General features: G+C 47.4%; 2 long non-coding RNA genes across 15 annotated transcripts in view; one reads left to right on the top strand and one right to left on the bottom strand.

Moving 5' to 3' along the window:
• The window catches only part of LOC140638770 (uncharacterized), a 42,857-nt gene that overhangs the window by 883 nt on the left and 17,675 nt on the right, over positions 1 to 24,299 (top strand). For 7 of the 14 annotated variants that reach the window (XR_012035740.1, XR_012035732.1, XR_012035727.1 and 4 more), the window contains exons 2-4: positions 11,516 to 11,570; positions 13,237 to 13,322; positions 14,730 to 14,991. This is a non-coding gene — a long non-coding RNA (uncharacterized lncRNA). The other 7 variants (XR_012035736.1, XR_012035734.1, XR_012035735.1 and 4 more) reach the window with 7 other exon arrangements.
• LOC140638773 (uncharacterized) lies at positions 17,888 to 19,848 on the bottom strand. The gene is made up of 2 exons (XR_012035748.1): positions 19,516 to 19,848; positions 17,888 to 19,027 (listed from the first exon to the last, which is right to left on the bottom strand). It is a non-coding gene; the product is annotated as an uncharacterized lncRNA (long non-coding RNA).

The following is a 24,299-nucleotide window of genomic DNA, read 5'->3' as shown; positions in this document are numbered from 1 at the left end:
ATTCCAGAAGGCAGAGCTATGCAGTAATTACACCATGTGTTTCTGTGCAAGCTTTACGGACTGTGTTCTGGGAATGTGGTAAGCAGCATGGAGGAAAAGCAGCAGAGACAGGGCTAGGATGTGGGAGACCAGTAAATTTAAATGTGGCGGTCAGGGAAGGCCGCTGTGGTGGTGACCATTGAGATCCGAAGGGAGGGGACCAGCAACATTCCAGGTGCATGCCAGAGGTGCACTCTCTCCTGAGGGGGAGTTAGAGATTTAGAGGCTTTCATTCACTGTTCCAGGAAGTGAAGTATGTGTGGACACTGGGTTCCAGGTGGAAAGAAAAGGAAAGAAGTCTTCAAGTGACAGCTAGTCAGTGTGAGGTCACAGTAAGGGAACTCGACCTGAACGTGATGTCGTGGACTTAAATTATGGGAGGAAAAAAAAAATTATGGGAGGAAGAGGCATGTCCAATAACAAAGCTAGTTCTTCTCAAAAAGACCGACTCGACTCAAGTTGGTCGAGCGTCCAACTCCTGGTTTTGGCTCAGGCCATGATCTCATAGGTCCTGGGATCCAGCACATGGGGCTCCACTCACTGGGGAGTCTATTTCTCTCCCTCCCCCTCTGCTCCTCCTCCCACTTCTTTCTCTCAAATAAGTGAAACCTCAAAAAAAAAAAGAAAGAAAGAAAGAACGAAAAAGAAAGCCTGCCTCCTACAGCATCACATAAATGTAAAGACTGGGGCATGAATGTATTCAGAAAACAAACAACCGTTAACTGAAAACCTATGTGCTGTGGGATTTCATGTGTTCACAGAAATATGATACCACTGATTTTATACACATAGGGGCATCGTAGATTCTTCTTTTCTTATTTGATGTTACTGTATTTTGCACAATGAACTCAAAAGTTTTAGAAATGTTAGAAGTTTCTAAATGTTAAACTACCAAAAAGTTCTGCAACATGCATCTTGATTCCACTATTCCAAATTAACTAGCAATATTTTGTCATGTTCTCTTTGAAGTTTTTGAAGAAATAAAACTAGCTGCTAGATGACTAGAAAGCTAAATGAAAAGGAACACTACAGTGTCTAAAGTCTGCTTGGGATTCTCTCCTTCTGCCCCTCCTGCTCATGGTGTCTCTCTCTCTCCCTCTCTGTCAAATAATGAAAGGTGTCTATTTCATAAAACACACCATGACAAGCCAGCAGCTGGTGACAGGCCAGAAGACATTTGCCATATTTAAACCAGACAAGGAGCTACTGCTTGCGAGGAGCTCCTGGAGATCAATGAGAGTCGGGAACACAAAGGGTGTGAATAGGCAATTCCCTGGGAAGAAAGCTAAATGCATGACAAGAATATGAGATGCTTGATGGGTGGCCTGGCAGGCTTAGTCAGTGGAGCCTGCAACTCTTGATCTCGGGGTTGTGATTTCAAGCCCCACATTGGGGGTAGGGATGACTTAAAATTTTTTTTAATCTTAAATTTTTTTTTAATATAAAAGAGAAAGAGATGCTTGAGCTCCTTTGTGATCAGAGAAATGCAGATAGAAGTAACTTCCTATACTTCTGCACCTCTGCTAGTCAGCAACAGAGAGTAATTAACGCTAGGTGCTGGTGGGCAAACGGAGGGCACCACGGAGGATGTTCGTGCTCCATGACCTCGCAAACCCACCCCCAGGCCCAGGGGAAGGGAACTTGAGCAGGGCCTTCCTTCCAAGGTGCCCACGCTGACACTCTGTGGAGTAGGCAAACGGGGGCTGGCTGGGTCCCTGAGCAGGGTAGTGAGGACACCCCACTGGTCATGCAAAGCCAGGCATCCTGGCTGGCAGGGTCCCGAGCAACAAGCTGGACTGTCCAGGCAAACTGGGTAGATGGCATGGCTGGTTAATTGTAGGTGTCCACTGGATTGATCACAGGGAGCCCAGATATTTGTTCAGAGATTATTCTGGGTGTGTCTGTGAGGGTGTTTCCGGATGACTGTGTCAGACAGATGGCCCTGACAGATTTGCAGCAGCTTTACTTCCCACGCACAAGCAGGTACCCATAAGGATGCCCAGCCCTGCTGCTGCTCTGCTCTGCGTGCTCCCCCATGTTAGGCTTTGAGGTGGAGCCCCCTAATATCGAGGGCTGTATTCCATTCCCTATGCCAGATAGATCATACTCCACAATACAAAGAGTGAATCTGACCGAAACATTCTTGTAGTCATGGGTGCCCAGCCCTTCCTGCATCTCGCTATTGTGAACAATACACTGCAGACATGTCTTCCACCCAGAAGTAGAGCCTCTCAGCGCAGAGGCAACATGTTACCAATCTTAGGTAGAACCAAATTATCCTTATAATAAATGCTTGATTTAATGTGGCTATGTTCTATAGAGAATTATTATTTTATAATATAGCATTTATTGAAATGTTACTAAATATAGATTATGATTACAAACAGTACATTTGTATATCATGTAGATATCTACATGTGTCATAGAGATAGAGGATAAAGTTCAAGATGTTTATGTCATATGAATGAATACAATATAATTTATTTACAACTGCATAAATTCCAAAGAGTTATCAAAGAGAAACACACCAGATTTCAGTCAAGGCAGAGAAGCAACATATTCAAACTTTCTCTGCTACTTTCCCACATTTTGAAACTAAAAATAGTTTTTCAACATAACTTCCCGTCTCTTAAACAGCAAAGAGATTCCACTTCACAACGCCATAACAAATGGATGTGGAATAAAAGAATGACAGGTGTTAAGGATGGAGGATTGTAAGTTGTTATTTTCTCCCCGGGGTTAAGTGGGAGGAGCGTGGGTTGAGGGGCCAGCAGCTCTGGCCTCGCACCCACCCTGAGTCAGCCAGCCGGAGCTGTGTGCCATTAACCAAAATCCTTAGCCTCCCTGGGCCCCAGTGGTCTCCCCTACAAACGTGGTTGATCCTGTCTGGCTGCAGGGCCTTAGGGAGAATGGAGGTAATTTGTTTGCAGCACCTGGCCCTTTGGAAGCAATCAGTAAGTGACGTCCACTGTTATACAGTGATGACTGTGGTAAGTGCTGCCTATGACTACACCAGGGAATGGAGGGTCAGCTCTGGGGCAGGGACAGTCTGAGGCCAAAGCCCACTGGAGGGGACAGGCAGGAGGCTCAGGACCCACATGGTGGGCTTACAGGCTGGTGGGTTACTAACCTCCGAAACCCCAGCACTCTGTGGACCCACACAATTGTCATGTGTCACGTGCGCGAAGACAAGGGCTTTGGGGAGTTTGGCTCATGTGGGGGCCAAGCTCCCTGAGCTCTGCAGCTAGAGACGACTGCCTGGGTTTGTCACTTGAAAAGATGGACATCCCAGCACTAAGACCTTGCCCCTGGGAGTGCTGGTCCTCTCTTGCTAGAGGGCCAGCACAGCCTGTAAGGCCTCTGTCCAAGGAGCACAAGGGGCACATGCAGGGAGGGACAAGGAGAGGCAGGCAGGAGGGCCTGGGAAGCAGACAGCCTGGTGGGCTACTGGGCCATATGCCCAGTATAGCCATACTGCCAAACTGCCTGTCCCTGAAGTTCCCCATCTTCCCACTGCTGGCCAGTATGCTTTCACAACCAGGGAAACTGAGGCAGAAGCTGCCACAGCAGCCTGGCTGGAGTGGAAGTAGGGGGCATGGCCACGTGCTGTGGCCTACTCGTGGTCTTGAGACCAGGGAAGCAGATGGAGGCAGCAGATGTCTGTCTTGCAAATGCCCAGAGGGAACAGTCCTTTCTTGTCCCTGGGCTTGTACCTCCCATCTAGCACCAGGTTCTGTCCTTTGGGTGTAAACAGATCCTGACTCCTGAGAGAGGAGTAAGAAAGACGGGGTCAGAAACCCAAGCCCCAGCTGTGTGCATCTAGATTACGGAGCCAACATGAGATCAGAAGGCTGGGCTGGCAGAGAAGTAGGTGAGGAAAGTTACCAGGAGCCGTGCCTCTGGGGAAACCATCTCATGTCTTCTTGTCCTGGTTCCTGTCCTACCTATGGTTCCTCCTGGGGCTGGGAGGTGAGAGAGGGGGGAACCCACAACAGAAATGTGATTTTGTGTGACTGGCCCTGTGGCTGGCAGCAGTGGCTCCCAGGCCCTGGTGTGATGGCACACACACGACATAGCCAGGGAGGCATCCCTCCAAGGGCAAGACAGATGGCTATGGCCATTCTTGCTCTGGCCTGCTTTCCCAAAATCTGGAAGTCAAAGATCCGTATAGGGATGCACACACGATCAACTTGCATCTCTGGTTCATGGAAGCCAGTGATTAGTGGCCGCACCTCTGTCATGCTCACGCCTTCTGGCTCCCTGGCTCCTCCTCAACTTGTGTGCTGGTCCTTCCTCATCCCTCTGACCCCAAGATGTGGAGAGTTTGGAGCTCATCCTTGCATGTTGTATGCCTATCCAACTCTCATTCTTATCAACACGTCATAAGACGATGATGCCAAGACACAGAATCTGACCACATCCCCTCCCCGTGGCCATGAGCCACTGCCAGTCTTTGCTCGGGGGGCTACAGGAGCCTCCTGGCTGGTCTCCCTGTGCTCACCCCCAGCCGTCAGCCCCTTCTCCATCCTGTGATCTCATTCACACCGCCCATGGCTCTCAGGTCACCTGGGGGAAAGCTCAAGTCCACACCCTGGTCTTGAGCAGACCCCACCCCTTCTAATTTTGTTTTCTTTTGAGTGAGGTGAACTCCACACAACATAAAATTAACCATTTTACGAAAGTGTAGAATGGTGCTATTGCTGTGAAACAGCCTGGCGGCTCCTCAAAAAATCAAACATAGGATTCCCGTGTGATGGGCAGTTCCACCGCAGGGTATTTGACCTGGAGCACTGTGCTGAAAGGAGGACCTCAAAGGAACACTTTCACCCTGACGTTCACAGCAACCCATGTGTATACTGAGGGACGTTGGATGGACACAGGGCGACAAAAGTAAGGAGGTGGACACCCGCCAGCACAGGGATGAATCTTAAGGGCATGATGCTCAGACCCAGGAGAGCACACAGCATCATGTCGCCCACTCCTGTGAGGGCCTGGGGTCATCAGACTCACAGAGAAAGAGAGTCGGTGGTGGGACCAGGGCTGGGGGGCAGATGATCCATGGGGACAGAGTTTGTTGTGCAAGAATGCAGAGCTCTGGACATGGACAGTGGCAGCGGCTGCACCAGGTACCACGGAACCACCCACTGAATCATGTTGCGTGTATTTCACTGCAGTTCTGTGGGCCATCTGGAGAGCAGCCAGGTTCTTCCTGTGGAACCACCTGCTTGCGGACTTCAACCCCTTAGAGGAGACAGGGCAGCCTGGGCACCCGGAACTGGGAGCCAGACAGGAGGGAAGCCAGGCTGCCCTTGATCGGGGTGGGTGGAGGCCACCCCCTGTGTGTAGCAGCCCTTTCTCAATTTTTATTATTTTTCCACTTCACAGGCAGGCTGTGCTGTAGAAAAATGAAAACAAACAAGCCAGTATGGGGAGGGGGAGACCCAATGCCACTTTAATAAGACATCATTGCAGGGACGCCTGGATGGCTCAGCGGTTGAGCTCAGACTTTGGCTCAGGGCGTGATCCTGGAGTTCAGGGATCCAGTCCCACATCGGGCTCCATGAGGGGAGCCTGCTTCTCTCTCTCCCTTTGCCTATGTCTCTGTGTCTCTCATGAATAAATAAAATCTTGTAATAAAAACATCATTGCAGCAAACCATAAAAAAAGAACCACTGTTCATATTTTAGAGTATTATCTGACGTACTTCTTTTTTAAAACAAAAATGAAATTGTACCATACATTTTCATCCATTAGCGCCTCTCTCAGCATCTGGATGAATTCTCACTGTATTTCCTTACGGCTGGAGATGTCCCATCGTGAATGAGCCCCCTGAACACCCACCTTTGCCCCCTGACCCAACTATTTCCTTAAATAAATTCCTGCCAGTGAGGCCGAAGGCAAGGGCAAGGGACATTTTTGTGGCTTCTTTTCCCTAGAAATGTTGTGAGCAGGGAAAATGACCTCCTGTAGAAAATTGAGTTGTGAGAGCTGCTCAGGCTGCAGGGCCTCCCAATGCTCCTGGCTCTCTGAGGGTAGGGACATTTGATACCAAGCAATTAGCAAAGATCTTTTTTTAAAAAAATTTATTTATTTATTTATTCATGAGAGACAGTGATAAAGGCAGAGACACAGGCAGAGGGAGAAGCAGGCTCCATGCAAGGAGCCTGACGCGGGACTCAATCCTGGGTCTCCAGGATCACACCCTGGGCCGAAGGAGGCACTAAACCGCTGAGCCACCTGGCTGCCCACAAAGTTCTTTTTTTTAAAACTAAGTTTTTAAATTCAAATTCCAGTTAGTAACCATGCAATGTAATATTAGTATCAGGCGTACGATAGAGTGATTTATCACTTCCATACAACACCCGGTGCTCATCATAACAGGTGCACTATTAATCCTCATCACCTGTTTTCCCCATCCTCTACCCACCTCTCCTCTTGGAACCATCAGTGTGTTCTCTAGAGTGAAGAGTCTGTTTACTGGGGTGCCTGGGTGGCTCAGGCCATCATCTTAGCATCCTGGGATTGAGTCCTGTGTGGGGTTCCCCAATGAGCGAGAGTCTGTTTCTCCTTCTCCCTCTGCCCCTCCCACCACTTGTGTGCTCGCCCTCTGAAATAAATAAGTCTGCTTTTTTGTTTATCTCTTTTTTCTTTCCTTTGCTTCTTAAATTCCACATCCGAGTGAGATCATATGGTATTTGTCTTTCTCTGACTTGTTTCACTTCATATAACACCCTCTAGTTCCATTCATGTCATTGCAAATGGCAAGATCTCACCCTTTTCTATAGTTGGGTAATATTCCAGGGTGTGTGTGTGTGTGTGTGTGTGTGTGTGTGTGTGTGTGTGTGAACCCGTTTCTGGGTTCTCTATTCTGTTCTTTTGATCTATATGTCTATTTTTTTGTGCCATACCATGCTTTATAATATAACTTGACATCTAGAATTATGATACCTCCAGCTTTGCCTTTCTTTGTCAATATTGCTTTGGCTATTCGGGGTCTTTTGTGATTCCATACAAATCTTACAATTGTTTGTTCTAGCTCTGTGAAAATGATGGTGGTATTTCGATAGGAGTTGAATTAAATGTGTGGACTGCTTTGGGTAGTACGGACATTTTAACAATATTTTTTCTTCCATTTTCTTCCCATTTCTTTGTGTCCTCTTCAATTTTTTTTTTCATGTGTTTTATAGTTTTCAGAGTACAGGTCTTTCATCTATTTGGTTAGGTTTATTCCTAGGTATTTTACTATTTTGGGCACAACTATAAATGGGACTGCTTTCTTCATTTCTCTTTTTGCTGTTTCATTTTTAGTGTATAGAAATGCAACATGTTTCTGTACATCAATTTTGTATTCTGTGACTTTACTGAATTCATGTATCAGTTGTAGTAGTTTTTTGGTGGTCTTTCAGGTTTTCTACATAGAATATCATGTCACCTGCAAATAGTGAAAGCTTTACTTCTTCCTTACAATTTGAATGCCTTTTATTTCTTTTTCTTGTCTGATTGCTGTGGCCAGGACTTCTAGTACCATGTTGAATAAAAGTGGTGAGAGTTGGAATCCTTGTCTTGCTCCTGATCTTAGAGGAAAAGCTCTCAGTTTTTCCCCACTGAGTATGTTAGTGGCGGGGTTTTCATAGATGGCCTTTATTATGTTGCTGTTTTGTTCCCTCTAACCCTACTTTGTTGAGGGTTTTTACCATGAATGGATGTTGTACTTTGTCAGATGTTTTTTCTGCATCTGTTGAGAGGATCATATGGTCCTTATCCTTTCTTTTATTGATGTGATGTATCATGTTGATTAATTTGCAAATATTGAACCACTGTTGCAGCCCAGAAAGAAGTCCTACTTGACCATGGTGAATGATTCTTTGAATGTATTGCTGGATTTGGTTTGCTATTTTGTTGTAGATTTTTGCATCCATGTTCATCAGGAATATTGGCCTATAGTTCTCTTTTGTGTGAAGTCTTTCTCTGGTTTTGGTATCAGGGTAATGCTGGCCTCATAAAATGAATTTGGCAGTTTTCCTTTCATTTCTATTTTTTGGAACAGTTGGGGAAGAATAGGTATTAACTCTTCTTTAAATGTCTAGTAGAACTCTCCTGGGGAGACATCTGGCCCTGGGCTTCTTATCAGGAGATTTTTGATTACTGATTCAATTTCTTTGCTGGCTATCAGTCTGTTCAAATTTTCTATTTCTTCCTGTTTCAGTTTTGGTAGTTTGTGTGTTTCTTTTTTTAATTTATTATTTATGATAGTCACAGAGAGAGAGAGAGAGAGGCAGAGACACAGGCAGAGGGAGAAGCAGGCTCCATGCACCGGGAGCCCGACATGGGATTCGATCCTGGGTCTCCAGGATCGCGCCCTGGGCCAAAGGCAGGCGCCAAACCGCTGTGCCACCCAGGGATCCCAGTTTGTGTGTTTCTAGGAACTTATTTGTTTCAGGTTGTCCACTTTGTTGGCATGTACTTTCTCTTAACATTCTCTTACAATTGTTCGTATTTGTGCAGTGGGGTTATTTCTCCTCTTATATTTGTGATTTTGAGTTCTCTCTCTCCTCTCTCTCTCTCTCTCTCTCTCTCTCTCCCTCTCTTTATGAGTCTGGCTTGAGGTTTATCAATTTTGTTGATGTTTTCAAAGAACAAGCTTCTGGTTTCACTGATCTGTTCTATTACTTTTTTAGTTTCTCTATCATTTATTTCTGCTCTAATCACTTTTTTCCTTTTGTTGGCTTTGGTTTTTTCTTTTTCTAGCTCTCTTAAATATAATGTTAGGTTGTTTATTTGAAATTTTTAGAAAAGTTCTCTATTTAACTTCAAGGATATCTTGGAGGGTTCTGAGGGCACTAGCTGAGTGGCTCCTGTGTGAGCAGATGTGGTGTTTCAGGAAGCACGCAATAGCATTAAAGGGCCTTCAGGTAATTGCTGTCAGCCAATGACAGAAGAGAAAGCAATGAAAATGATTCATTTGCACAAAAATGGCCCATAACCAGTGCACTAGAGCCACTCAGGAGTTCCAGCAGGGGAGGTGTGGGGAGAGCCAGCCCTCATCCACCTCACTGAGTACAACACAGGGGTGGGCTCAGCCTTGGCAGGATTCCCCACGGGAGCCCAATTAATGCACCATCTTTGATAGTATTTAGTTTGTAGATACAACTGGATTCATAGCTGCATGAGTGCCCAAAGCACAAGGACTTTATATTTAGTTTTACATTTGTATGTATTTAAGAAAGGTTACAATTAAAATCGTTTAAACATCCTGGGTGGAGGTGGGGGTCTGTGAAGATGATTTTCCATTGGAGAGGGGCCATAGATCACTTTAATTTGAGGACAATGGGTCTGGGGACTTTTGGGGTCTTGGTGGAGGATTTCCTCACAAACCCCCAGGTGCCTGTTTCTCTAGACTGTGTTCTCAAGTGGGTTCCTTCCAATCCTGCAGCCCCTGCTCCCTCTGAGCCTGGCTGCTAAGTTCAGTGAATTGCCAGATGAGTACCTATTCCACCCCCTGAATTCTCCCCAGAGATGATGGTCTTTCAACTTAGACAGAAGTGTAGTGCATCCCCTTCTTGCAGAGACAACCCCCAAGTTCCCACCACTAGACCCAAGCACCTAGAATGGGCTGAAGGGATTGAGGTTTTAGAATGCCTTCCTGGGACAAAGACATATCAGACTTTGCCCCAAAACAAAGCACTATCATATAAAAGAATTGTCCACACGTGTGCTATCACTTAACATAAAAAAATGAAAATAAGTGTTTCTTCAAAACCATGCATTATTTTGTATTATTTACTTTTTCTGTTACATAAATGCTATTATTTAAACAAAACAACCATAGGGCCAGTTAGTGCAATTAGTAGTAATGAATAGAAGAAATCATTTTAAAAATTGTATAGTGTGTCTGTCTTCTAATACAATGTTTTTTTTATGTTAAAAAATCTTTTATTAAATATATACATTTTGGAGACTATGTTATATTCTGAAGACACATAAATGTGAAACTACCTGTTTAACTGAAACTTTTAACTGTAACTATAGACTCACAGTGTAATATCACAACCAGGAGACTGACATGGATACCACCCACCCATCTTATTCAGATCTGCCCAATTTCCCTCCCACTCCTGGGTGTGTGCATGACGCATAGTTCTGTGCATTTTCACACCTGTGAGGTTCTTTGGGTGGCTTTAGCTTCACAGGGGTCTCCTCTGTGGCTCTCCCATAACCATTCAGCCCCTGGTCACATTTCCCCCTTGTCCTTAACCCCTGGAAACCACAAATCTGCCCTGCTTTTCTACAATTTTGTCATCTCAAAAATTTTACATAAATTGGGGCACCTGCCTGGCTCAGTGGGTGGAACGCTCTGACTCTTGGTCTCGAGGTCATGAGTTGTTCAAGCCCCACGCTGGGTGTAATTTACTTAAAAGAAATGTTACATAAATGCACAAGACATAAGCTTTTGAGGTTGGCTTTTTAGACTCCTCATATTCCCTGGAGATTCATCCAAGCTGTTGTGTTTATCTGTACCTTGATACGAGAAGACTAATAAAGCAGGTCGTGAACTGCTTCCTTGTGTCTCAGGACACTCTGAGCAGCTTCTTCCACTCTTCCTGTTTCCTTTTCCAGCACCGCTTCTCTGAAATTTAGGATATCCTTCTCTTCACTTATGCAGCGGGAAACGGGATATAGTCAAGTGCACGGCTCACGCTTACTTGCAGCTGTTTCTATCAAGCCACTGAAACTCAGATTCCTGGTGTCAGTCCAATGTGATGACACCCTATGAGCACTTGCGGGAATTTGTTTCCAGCATTCAAAGAACGTCCACCCGCCTGTATGCATAGGCCTGCTTTGGTAGACCAGACGTTTATCAGTTCCTTTGTGTATGTAAATTTATCATTTTGGTTCCCCATGCCTAAAATGTCCATTTTAAACACTCCAAAGCATATTGGAAGTCACCATATGTTAAATTTCTCTCTCTCAGGTGAATGGTCTTAAAGCACAGAGGTCTTTGAAACTTGAAATCAAAGCTGGATTTCAAACAAGTTATAGTTTTACTAAAGGGATGAGAAAGTCATGTCAAATTTAGTTACCCTTTTCTGGTGACATTTTTGAGTTCTGAAGCAGTCCTGTTGTCATAAAGTGAGTTTGTTTTTTGCTCATGTGAGTTCTCGTCAACAATCCACATAGGGCACCAGACACTCAGGAGGCAGTTTTGGAAAAACAGTATATAAATTTCCATTTTCCTGTAATCCCCTTCTTTGTTCTCATCCTTACGTATTTCCAAATTAGAGAAGGACATTCCTCTTGTCTCATGCTTTGAAAAATAAGATTTTATGGCAGGCAAACATTTTAACATCTTTCCTATGACTGGCAACAATGATAGGTATCTTGTAGGAAGGCTTTCTCCCTCCATTTCTATCAAGCTAAAAATCTTGTTTCCACATATTTTGAGGTAACTAAAGGTGACCCAAACTTTTCTTTCCAGGTAAGCAGACCTCACCTTACCAGCAGTGTTGTATACGAGGTGTGGAGGACACTTAGTAAGTAGGATCTTGTCATTTTCTTTTTTTTTTTTTTTAATTTTTATTTATTTATGATAGTCACAGAGAGACAGAGAGAGAGAGGCAGAGACATAGGCAGAGGGAGAAGCAGGCTCCATGCACCGGGAGCCTGATGTGGGATTCGATCCCGGGTCTCCAGGATCGCGCCCTGGGCCAAAGGCAGGCGCCAAACCGCTGCGCCACCCAGGGATCCCAATCTTGTCATTTTCTTTGGTAATAAGATAATCAGGTGAATGGAGTTTGCCAGAATGTACACTTGCACTGTCAGCAAATACACAAATGGATAAGCAGAGTCTAGTTTGTATTTGGACAAGGTATCAACAGTCTTTTGATTCAATGTTTCTGCAATTTAATCAAAATTGTCATTGAAATCAAGAAGACAATTTGAAACTCTTTGTTTCAAATCAAAGTAAGAGCTGGGAAAACACTGTTTTGCTACTGGGCTTGGGTGCATCACTGGACCGGCTGTAAAAAAACATCCCGGTTCGTCAGATGTGACAGAGCCTGTTCTATGTTGTTGGGTAGTAAACATATCTCATCATGATTTCTTCCTTTTACACACATCCCTCCTCAAAATTTTAATTCCATTCTATGAGTGAGTAAGTGTCACTTCACTTTGCTGTGTAGAGCAATGAGCAGACGACGTGTGTTCAGTGAAGTGGAGTGCCTGAACTTATTCCGTGGCCAGTACTGGGGACTGGGTAATGGTGGCTTTTAGGGAGAAAAAAGTTGTCACTTGTTTTGAAGAACTTTCTATCCTGCCGGGGACCTGAGTTCACTCTGCAGTATGTGCCTCATCCCTCCTCCATCATCTGTGTCCCCAAGTCTCTTCTGCATATTGTGCATGACACTCTGTTTTGCTTGTAGCCTCCTAATCCAGTTGTATGTGTACTTCACGTGTCATTAAAGTGACAGCCTGTAAGCCTCCCTTGTCAGCAGTGTCTGGGTCACACCCGTATTCATCTTGTCCTTGTTCGTATCTTCATGATCAGAACCCTTAGACAGCAACAACATTCAGCTCGTGAAAAATTAACTCAATACAAACACGACAGTGAATCCACAGCCAGAGTTACAAGCAGGCTGCTGATGTTCACACTCCCTATGTGTTCACTGCATTCGTAATTCGGATCTCTCAGAGCAACCCAACTCAGGTGGTCATTATGCAAACCACAAATTTGCCAACACCAACAGTTGGGGAAAAGCAGTGGCAGTAACTATGGAGGGCATTTATGCTGCACTCATGGGGCACTAAATACTGTGTATGTTAGCTTCTATATGGGAGGCTGCCTCAGGAGTTTTGTACTTTCTCCCCAAACTTCCACACTCTTTTAAGGAAAAACAGCACTTTTTGCATCCTCTAGATGTCTTTCTTGGGATGTACAACTTTCAGAGCCAGAACTCAGGTGGTCCTGAGTAAAGCAGGATGGTTGAAAGTCCTAGTGGTCATCATAGAGACGAGCTATGTATGTAAACATATCAGATTTGGAAGACTCAGTAATGTAAAATATCTCATTCTGTTTGATGTTTATTAGTGAATATATATATATATATACACACATACATACACATACACTGAGTCTGGGTGCAGTACGTATATTATCCAAATGAATTTCACTCATGTCTTTTTTTTTTCCCCCTATTGCAGCCATTAGAAAAATTTCGATGCCATACATGTTGCATTATACTTCTGCTGGGCACGGTGTACCTGACTCTGGGTTCTAGGAGGCAGAGGTGGGTCTGTCCTGCCATCCCTGGCTCCCTGTTGCCTAGCACAGTGCTTAACCCATATCAGGTGGATGGATTCTGCACAACAAATGGACTCTGGATCTATTAGATTCATTGACATCCAACCCTTTGAAAAAATATGCCAGAAAAAGACATTTTTTAAAAACCTAAGAAAATGTTCTCGGTCAGCTTTGCCCCAATAAGAGCCAGGCCTGTTTCTCAGTCTAGTCCTGATGGTGCTGAGGGGGTCCTACCACAGCTGCTCTCTCCTTGCAGGGAAACCTGCCAAGACAGTTTATGTCAGCATTCAGTAGCTCACTGGCCTTTCATGGCACACACAGACAAGCAGTGTGATATACAGAGAAAACCTGCATTTCATCAAAGTCTGCAGGACTTGGGGCTGGTGAGACAGGCCGCTGAGTGTCTGGCTGTTAACACAAGTGTTACATTCTTACTCCTGAGCATCTACAACCTTGGTGATCATATGAGCTGCCTTAGGGAAAGCCTTGAGTATCCCAGCATGGAGAGTTGATGGGTCATTCCGGAATGGTCACAATAAACAGCTGGCTCAGGAAGTCAAGTGATGTCATAGTAAAATGTCCAATGCCAACTCTTCCCAAACCAAAATTATTATCTTACTTTTAGCAGATATTTTCCAGAATCCAAGTGATGCCTACAATTAACTGCTTTAAAAAAAAAGATTTGTTTATTTGGAGAGAGAAAGAGTACAGACATGTGGGAGAGTGAGGAGGGGCAGAGGGAGAGGGAGAGAGAAAATCCAAAGCAGACTCCATGCTGAGGGCAGAGCCTGACACGGGGCTCAATCCCATGACCCTGCGATCACAACCTGAGCCAAAACCGAGAGTTGGATGCTGAACCGACTGAGCCACCCAGGCACCCCTACAATCAACTGCTTTATCCACAGAAGCTAGTTGGATATCTGGCAGCACCTTTGCAGTTAACTCATGCTGGGAAAGTGCCCAGGAAAACTATTAGCTTAGAGCTAGATGATGTAAATTGTTTACTCTTTTTTATCTTAAAACTAATAATAGTATGTTAATAGCCAACACTGATGGAGGCTGCCTGTTGTGGGCCTGGCACTCTGTGGGGCTCTGTACACACGACCTCACTGAACATTCGGAACAACCCAATGGCAAATGAGAGCACTGATGTGGACACTGAGGGCTCACCGCTAGTAAGTGGCAGGTCTAACACTTGAAAATCCAGATCCAGGTGACCCCACAGCCTGTGGCTTCAGCCAGTGTGCAAACTGTCCACATAACTAAAGGTTTTAGAAAGCCTGTGACAGTTTTTTAAAAGTTAAAGAAAGGTACAGACTACTTTAATACCATCACCTAAGAGGTAACTTTTGTAAACATTTAAAGGTCTATTCTGTTACCTTTCTATGTACAGGTTATATATTTTTATCAAAGTGGATGCTATACATGGTGTTTCATGACTGGCCTTCTCTACTGAGCCTCACCTGTGGATTCCTGCCAGGCTACAGACGGAAACCAGACCTCAGTGCAAGAGGAAGACGAAGCACAGGCAATTTCCTTCCCTCTCTCCTGCACCTCATTGAGATGACTGGCAGGGACTAGCGGAGACTCCGACATTTTGGAGAAGGGGGCAAGCAGGTGGAGATGTTGGTGAAGGAAGCTGCATCCCAGAAGAGGTGCTGGGGGCTGGGGCTGGGGCTGGGGCTGGGCAGAGGTGGGGCTTGCGTCTCCTGTGGTTTCAGAGTTTCAGACCAGGTTTGGAGGTGGGGCTGAGACCAAGGGTACTGCCTGAAGTTCCGGGCCAGAATGACTGCTCCTTCTATATGCCTGCCACAGAGCAACTGCTCGAAAAAGCCATGAATCTCTTCTCCCAAAGTGCTTGGGAAGTTTTTTGAATGGCTCTGGTCTTTCCAAGTAATTCCTTCCTCATCTGGCATCTGGTAAGGAGTCTAATGGCTTCTCCCTTCCTGTACCTCATACAAAAAAGCCCAGAATCTGATGAACCCTTGGATATGAAGCTCCTGTCAATTTTTATATTTAGGAGGGAGATCTCTCAAGGAAACTGAGCAACCTGGAATAAGCAGGAACATTCTGACCACACCAAGAGATAGTAAAAATTCAGAGCAAATGGAACTCATGCATTTCTCATGGGAATGTCAGGGGCCACAACTACTTTGGAAAACACACCAGCAGTTTAGTATAAAGTTAAATGTATACTTCCCATGAAGTCTAGCTACTCCACTCTAAGGTATTTGCCCAAGCAACAGGAAAACATGCCCACACAAAGACTTGTATTGTACACTTGCATGTTTTTAGAATCATCATCCAAAACTGAACCAGAAAAATGCAAACATCACTCAACTGATGAACAGTTTAATTATTGGATTATATGCACACAATGCAATGCTACTTGGGAGTAAGATAATCAATGAAGTGCTGCTAGATGCAAGAACGTGGATCTCAAAAACATGCTGACCATGAAGGTCTAGAAAACACAACTCCAACCTGCAAATCAGATCAGTGGTTGCCCAAAGCCTGGCTGTGGGTTGGGGTGTGACTCGGAAGGGGCCCAAGACAACTATATTTTGAATGCGGTGATTAATTACAAAACTGCACAAAAATTCATCAAAATACATGCTTAAAATGGGACCATTTCATTTTATGTAAATCAAATATCAATAAAGTTTACTTAAAGGAAAAGAGACTTCTAAAAATAGAAGAGATAAAAAGGTCGATAGAAAGCTTAGAAAATAAAGCCAAATATCTAGCTCAGGACATAGAAAAAATGACCCAAAAAGAAAAGGAGGAAGAATATAATAAATGAGAAATGATGGTAGTGGGGATCAATTCAACATCAAGCACAGAAGTTCTAGGACCAGAGAACAGAGGAAATTAAGAGAATGGACCCCTCTTGCACTGAGTAGAGTGAATGAAGGAAAGATCCCATCTACACTTGTTCTTGTGAAATTTCAGAATATTAGGGAAAAGAAGGAAGCATCCAGAAGTAAAACTCATGACTCCTACAAAGGATTATCAAACTGTAACAGCAAGACACTGACATCACAATTCTGGGGGCAAATTCTAGAAGTCTACATCTGGCTGTGAGGGCAAATCAAAGGCGTTTTTGGTAATGCAAAGACATTACCTTTCTGAGGTCATGATTGTAACACTTCAGAGAACAAAGAACACCAAGAACGGGGAAAGCATGGGACCAGGTGAGTACAGGGCCAGTCTGGAGGCCTGTGGGGTGATGTCCACAGTGACAGCTGGGCAGCAGGCCTGAACAACAAAGAGGCTGGAGGGCTCTGGAACATACAGCTCCAGGGGAAGAGGTGGGCATCTGGGGCAAGATTTAGAATGAGAGGCTGTGTCAATGTGAGGATCTGGTGAAGGTACACAGTCTTTGATCAATGGGGAAAAATAAAGGCACTTAGAAACTCAATAAACAAAATGAAAAACTGTAAACACAAGTTGTGGTCCAAATACGAAGCAAACCAAACTGTGGCATTATCTTGGGCAATTCATGTAGTATCATCATTTTAAGGCCACTGAGCATAGCGAGAAGGAAATGCCAGATAAAATGCATCCAGCCATAAAAACTGCTGATGGATTTCTAGCTTTGGGACTCAATATAGGAATGAAGCATGAAAAAAGTATTTTCAATCTGTTGTCAAGCAACTTTGATCATGTACAAGTAAAGTCTACGTGATCTGACTTGGGTAGTAGGTGGAAGCAGGGGAGATAGAGGAAAGATAGGATCCCTATCTTCTGTGTCAGGACAGATGCTGTCCCACGCCGCTGGACAATCTACAAAGGTTTAAGGGCAAAACACTATATAACACTATACAGGTAACTGAGAAAAACCCAGTAAGATAATAAAATTGTACTAAATGGAGATGGAAGGAGATGTGAACGAGTGAAAATATCTTCTCTAACCTCACCCGTTGTGGCCCCAACATCTGATGCTTGCTATCTATGCAGGCTTATACCTCCTGTCCGTCTGGCCTCCTTGCCATTCCCCAATTTGCCAAGTTTGTTCCTACTTGGGACATCTGTACCTGCCAAGCCAGTAGAGACACACTGGGCAGCGGTGTGCTCATAAAAGCACATCTGCCTGTGTTTCTCATCAGTTTGTCCCTTTCTGGAACACAAGGGCAGCCCAATGTTGAATATCCTTTGCTCACTTGGTCCAGAAGAGGGATGAATTTACCCTAGTCCACCTGTATTTCACTGCCCCTCCGCCCAAAAGCACAGAGTTCCCAAATGTTCTTTGCCCAGTTTCTCCTAAGGTTAATGTCTTATATATCTATGGTACCCATATCAAATCCAGGTAATTCATTCTGGTACAGGGCTGACTTAGTCTGCTCAGGCTGCTACAACAAAACAACACAGGCTGGGTGCTTAAAAAACAATTTATGTTTCACAGTTCTGGAGGCTGAAGTCCAAAACCAAGGCATTCGCAGGTCTGGTGCCTGGCAAAAGCCCCTTGTTGGTTCATAGACAGCTGTCTTCTCTCAGCTCTTTTACAAGGGGACTGAGCCCATTCATGAGGGCTCCATTTTCATGACCTAAGCACTTCCTGAAGGTCTCATCTCCAAATACCATCTCACTGGGGATTAGAAGTTTTGGGAAAACACAAATATTGTTAACTAAACTACAGACTTTATTCAGATTACTTGTTTTTCCACTACCGCACTTTTCCTAGTCCAAGCCAATCTGGAACCCCACGTTGCATTTAGTTGTCATTCTTATCGACACCTCCGATCTGGGACAGCTCCTCAGGATTCATCTTTCAGGAGCTTGGCCCTCTTGAAGAGTACTCAGGTACGTTGCACCATGTCCTCACTGGGATTTCTCTGAAGTTTTTCCATTATTTGATTGAGGTTATGCATTTTTGGCAAAAAAACCACAGGAGTGCTGTTGTCTTTCTCGATGCATTATCACATCAGGGATATACACTGTCGTTTTGTCTTATACTTTGATTCCCTGGTTGAAGTGTGTTGGTCAAGTTTCTCTACTACGAAGTTACTATTTGTCCCTGTTAATAAATATCTTGGGGGAGAGATTTGAAGCAATACAATAATCTGTCTCAAAACTTTTGCCCTCTAATCTCTGCATCAAATAGATCTTGCTCCCAACAATTATGCTGGTGTTTGCCTAAGGTGGTTTTTACATTTCTCTCATTCCTACTACAGTTATTAACTGTGGTATTTCTGTAGGAGGGAGCTGTCTTCTGCCTCTCACTTGTTTACTCTTTATCACTATGGACTCTTGGGTATTTATGTTACTCTCTGAGTTACAATTCCATATTATTTACTTCGCTGCTCATATTCTTCCAGCTTTAGTCCCTAGGAGCTCCTTCAGGTTGGCGGAGTCCCTGTACAACCCAACTTCATTTTGTGAGCACCTCCTTCCTTCCTAGCGACACAGGAGGAGCCAAGCTCATTGCCTTTTCCCTGTCCTGGCCCTGGAATCGGCCACTTGTTTAAGACGCCCATTTAGTAAGTGCTGGTTGATTTGGAGCAGCAGGAGGGTGTGGTGAAAGAGGAAGGAAGGGCACTCCCAACCTCCTCCTCCTACCCCTAGTCCCAGAGAAGTGTGCTTCCCACCCGGAAGGATGTGGCTAACAGGTGGGTGGCTCTTTGTGGACCATACCCCTCAGGTCTGCAGGGAACCTGGGTGCTCCCCAGGGATAGCGTCTGGAGCTCGTGGCTGCAAACAGAGGTGCAGGGCGGGGCCTAAGAGCACGCCCCCCCCGCCCCGCCCAGGAGCAGGGTGAGGCCTAGGAGCACCCCACCCCCCGCCGGGGCAGGGCAGGGCTTGGGAGCATCCCCGGGAGAAGCAGGGTGGGACCTAGGAGCCCCGCCCCGCGCTGGAGCAGGGGGAGGCCTAGGAGCCCCGCCCCCCTCCGGAGCAGGGCGGGGCTTCGGAGCATCCTCGGGGAAGCAGGGCGGGGACTCAGAGCATCCCCGAGAGGTGAAGGGCGGGACCTAGGAGCCCCTCCCCGTCCCCGGAGAGGCAGGGCGGGGCTTCGGAGCATCCCCCGGAGGGGCAGGGCGGGGCTTCGGAGCATCCCCCGGAGGGGCAGGGCGGGGCTTCGGAGCATCCCCGGGAGGGGCAGGGCGGGGACTCGGAGCATCCCCGGAGGGGCAGGGCGGGGACTCGGAGCACCCCCGCTCCCCAGGGCGGCGCAGGCTCACCGCCAGCTGCAGGGGCTGCAGTCCGTCGGCCGAGGCCCCTCTCCGTCCCGGGGCTCCTCCTGGGGCGGGAGGGCAGGGGAGTGAGTGCGGGGAGGAGGGCTCGGACCCTGGTGGCCCCGGCTCTTGCTCTCAGTGAGGCCGACGCTCGGGCCACGGACGCGCTGACCTCGCCCCGGTCGTTCCGTCCGCGAGGAGGACGGCGGGGCAGGAGGCGGCGGCAGCAGCGCAGGCTGCACCTCTGGAGGGAGAGGGCCCGCTGACTGCCCTCCCGCGCTGCCCTCCACGCCGCGCCCCCGCCCCCGCCCCCGCCGCGCGGCGACAGCGAGACCACCAAGGCGGGGCGCCGCCAGCCGGACGGGGCGGCGGGGCGGGGGCGCGGCCGCGGCGTGGCCACGTGACCCGGACGCGGCCAATCCGAGGCGCCGGCGCGGCCAAGGGCCAGGCACGCGCGGAAGCGCCGGCGCCTTTGCCTTCCGCGGGCAGCAGCGTCCGCCGTTGGCTGCGTCCGGGTCACGTGTCCACGCGCTCGCCGCGAGGGCGCCTGGGAGGCGGCTGGCGGGGGCCTCGGACGCCGCGGGTCGGCCTGGGCGGGAGCTGGGGTGCTCAGTGGAGGCTGTGGGCGGCGTCGGGCGGCGACGGGTGCAGGCGGGGGCTCCCCGGGACTGCCGGGTGGGTCGCGTGTTTTCCGCCACAGCAGGGGCACCTGTCGCGCGGTTAGGAGGCTGCTGGGCGCTGAGGGCGCGGGGGCTGAGGGCGCGGGTGCTGGGTGCTGGGGGCGCGGGTGCTGGGGCGTTGGGGGGTGGGTGCTGGGGGCGCGGGTGCTGGGCGCTGAGGGCGCGGGTGCTGGGCGCTGGGGGCGCGGGTGCTGGGGCGTTGGGGGGTGGGTGCTGGGGCGTTGGGTGGGTGCTGGGGTGCTGGGGGCGCGGGTGCTGGGGCGTTGGGGGGTGGGTGCTGCGGGTGCTGGGTGCTGGGGGCGCGGGTGCTGGGGCGTTGGGGGGTGGGTGCTGGGGGCGCGGGTGCTGGGGGCGCGGGTGCTGGGGGCGCGGCCGGGCGTGCTGGGGCACTTGGGGGTGCAGGCGCCGCGGGTCCGGCGCGGTGGGTGCTCAGGACTGGGGTGGGCCGTGGGGGTGCACGCGGTGCCCCCGGCCGCCCACAGCCCCAGGTGTTTGGGCGTGGCCTGGCTGCTGGGGGCCGGCTGGGGCACGGGCGCCTGGGCTCTGAACTGAGGCGTCCCGCGCTGCATGTTTGCGGGAAGAGAGGTTTTATCCTAGAGGCGGCGTGTACTCCCAAGTTAGCAATGCCTCCTCGTGTTTTTGCCACTAAATGTCATTAAGGGTCTCAAGTTGTACACGAAATGTTCATGGTAGTTTCTGAAACGTTGATTTTACTTCATGAGTGAGGGGAAGAAGTACAGGCTCAAGCACTTTGATGGGAGGGAGGAGTTGCTAAAGCGGTCATCTCACAGGGCCCCTTCCCAGGGATAAAGTTCTTCCGGGGAGGATCATGTGTAGCAGGTGGTTCCCCTGTGAGTAGGATGGATGTGTGTGCTTACATTGAAACCAGAATACCTCCTGCAGGGTCGTAGACCTCAAAACAACTGATCACGAGGATTAAAATCTTAATTGAAATGCCTGTGGTTAGGAGACTGACAAAGACCCAGTGTCCCCCAGAGAAATGTAAAGAAACTCCGAGTCCTGGAGGATAAAAGTGCAGCAGTCAGGCCAGGAGCAGAGCACCTGGTACTTCTACAAGGAGCCTTCTGTCCAAGGTGAGATTTGTGCACCAACAATGGCATTGCCACGTCTCTTCAAATTTCACTTTCCAAGAGCAGAAAACCCTGCACAGATGCCCAAGGGCAGAGTAGCGTGTGCCGTTGTCCTTGGCACAGTGCCCAGGCCTCAGTGTCCCAGCCAGCTCCTGAAACCATCATCTGTTCATAGGAAGAGTCATGGGAGAGAGGCTCAGGCCCCTGGGGACAAGGCCAAGGACATGGCCTGAGTCATGTAGGGGCTTAGTGGAGGCCTGTGCAACAGCATCGCCTATGGCCTCTGAAAATGATTTAAAATCCTCAATGATTCAAAGTGGGGAAAACAAGCTATCCATACTGTCCCAGGTAACATACAGTGATTCTTTCATGTCTTAACATCACATGAGCACTGATGGGACATCTGGATGACACTGGCTATTTAGAAAGTCCTGGAAAATGGGGAAAAGTCAGGAAGAATGATTTATCTTTAGAGAAAACTTAATTTTCCCAGTTGGTTGTAAAGCAACTGGCAGGGGGAAGGTGAGTCTGTGAGGAGATACCCTGCCTCCCGCTCTGGCTTGGAAGAGAGGCAGCGCCTGAGAGCCTCTGCCTTCCAAGGTCATCCTATGATTGTTAAAGTTTCAACACTTTCAGTCACAAAAAAGTTCACATAAAATTCACAAGTAGAGGGGGGTAGAACAGCCCTGGAAATACCCATGGTTGATTCAGTGATTGGGAAACTACTGTGGCGCTGCTTTGCTTGTTCTGGCACCAAGAAATCCTGTGCTGTGCACTTTCACTGAACACTTGGCTTCCTTAACGCAGCCGACGGCTGGAAGAGCCACCCCGTGGCAGTGCCCGTTGGGGTCTGCTCCTCTCTCCACAGCGCGGTGTTCTCTATTCATAGTTGTTGATGGACATTTGGGTTATTTCAGTTTGGGGCTGGAATGCAGCTGCTATGAACACTTGCATAGAAGTATCCACATTCTCCTTTCTCAACTAAACAACTTAATAAACATCCTGAATATCCTTTCGTGGAATTGGGTCCTGTGCTCTATAGAGCAAACAGGTGTGCTGAGCTAGGAGCTAGTAACATCACCAGTGTCCATGGGTTTGCAATTAGGAGTCTCAGCTGAGCCGTGTTCTTAACTAGGTACCAGACGGTGAAGACTGAACTCCTACTCCATTCCCTGTCATGCAGGTCCCCTCCCCAGAGGCCACCAGCTTGCAGTTTATTCTGCACCCTTCCAGAAATAGTTTATACGCATGAGAGCAAATTAGCAGCTCCTACCTCCTTTTATGTGTGGTTCGTTCTATACCTTGTGCTCCTTGTTTACAATGACTGATGTATTTTAAAGACCATCACATACTGGCACCTATGGAGCTGTCCCTGGTTGTTAAAAGGTACCTACATGTTTTATTTTCAACCAACTCACCATAGAGAGAGTTCATGTTTTCATTTAGATCACAGAAAGATTTTCAAAGGCAGTAAAGCTTGCTTTTGAACTATGGCATCAGTAGCATGGGGTGCATGAGTGGCTCAGCCAGTTGAGCATCTGACTCTTGATTTCAGCTCAAGTCATGATCTCAGGGTCATGAGATTGAGCCCTGCGTCCAGCTCTGCTCAACAAGGAGTCTGCTTGAGGTTCTCTTCTGCCTCTGCCTCTACCCCTTTCCCTGTTTGTGTGTGTGAATGTGGGCTCTGTCTCTCAAAATCTTTTAGAAAATGGGCAAGAGATTTTAAGATATTTCACCAGTGAAGATATACAGATGGCAAATATGCATATGAAAAAATACTCAACATCACTGGACATTAAGGAAATGGAAACTAAAATCATATTAAGATACCACCACATGTGTGTTAGGATAGCTACAATTAAAAAGGCTGATGTGTCAAATGTTGGCAAAAATGAGAGAAACCAGGATGGTCCTGGCAGGAGTATAAAATGGTACCACCCCTTTGCAAATAGTTTGACAGTTTCTTAGAAATTTAAGTACAATCCACTGTGATTGCATTGCACTCCAAATGTTCCCCCAAGAGAAATGAAAGCATGTGCCCATGCAGATTGATACACCAGTATTATAAGAAGCTCTCTGATAGCCAGGAGCTAGGAGCACACAGGCATCAAAGTTGTGATCGGCCATGGAGTGGAATAACACCCAGCAACAAAATGGAATGTGCTGCCACACGTGGGTGCGATGGCGTGGATACAGCTGAAAATAATGATGCTGTACAAAAGAAGGAAGATGGGATCCCTGGGCGGCTCAGCGGTTTGGCACCTGCTTTCGGCCTGGGGTGTGATCCTGGAGTCCCAGGATTGAGTCCCACATCGGGCTCCTTGCATGGAGCCTGCTTCTCCCTCTGCTTGTGTCTCTGCCTCTCTCTCTGATGAATATATTTTAAAAATCTTAAAAAAAAAAAAAAAGACAAACCAAAAACACGTGCTGTAGAAGTACAAAATGTGCAGGGTATACCGTATGTTGATTCTAAGCAGATCCAAGTTGCTTGGAGGGGGGTGGGGGTGGGTTGGGGGATTGTAGGAGAGAACCTTTGGGGTTCTAGAGAGGGTGGTAGGGAGGTTCATGGTCTTGCCTGGTGGTTTCATGGGGGCACGTGTGTGTCAGAACTGGTCAAATTGCCCACTTTATTTTTAAGATTTTATGTATTCATGAGACACACAGGCAGAGACACGGCAGAGGGAGAAGCAGGCTCCTTGCAGGGAGCTCGGATGCAGGACTTGATCCCAGGACCCCGGGGTCACGCCCTGAGCCGAAGGCAGATGCTCAACCACTGGACTATCCAGGTGTCCCTGCCCACTTTAAATATGTGCAGTAAATTCTAGGGTGAGCATCCTTCAATAAAGCAGTTAACAGCAATCAATCCATCAACCAGGACTACAAACTTATCAAATATGCCCCAGTAATTCCACTCTGGGGTACCTACCTAAGCACAGTAGAAACATGCCCACACATGTCACAGAACCCAGAGCCATCTCAACCTAAATGCCATCAACAGGTGAACAGAAAAAGAGTTTGG

This window comes from Canis lupus, chromosome 8 (genome assembly GCF_048164855.1).
Source record: "Canis lupus baileyi chromosome 8, mCanLup2.hap1, whole genome shotgun sequence".
NCBI lineage: Eukaryota > Metazoa > Chordata > Mammalia > Carnivora > Canidae > Canis > Canis lupus.
This window is presented reverse-complemented; position numbering and strand designations above follow the sequence as displayed.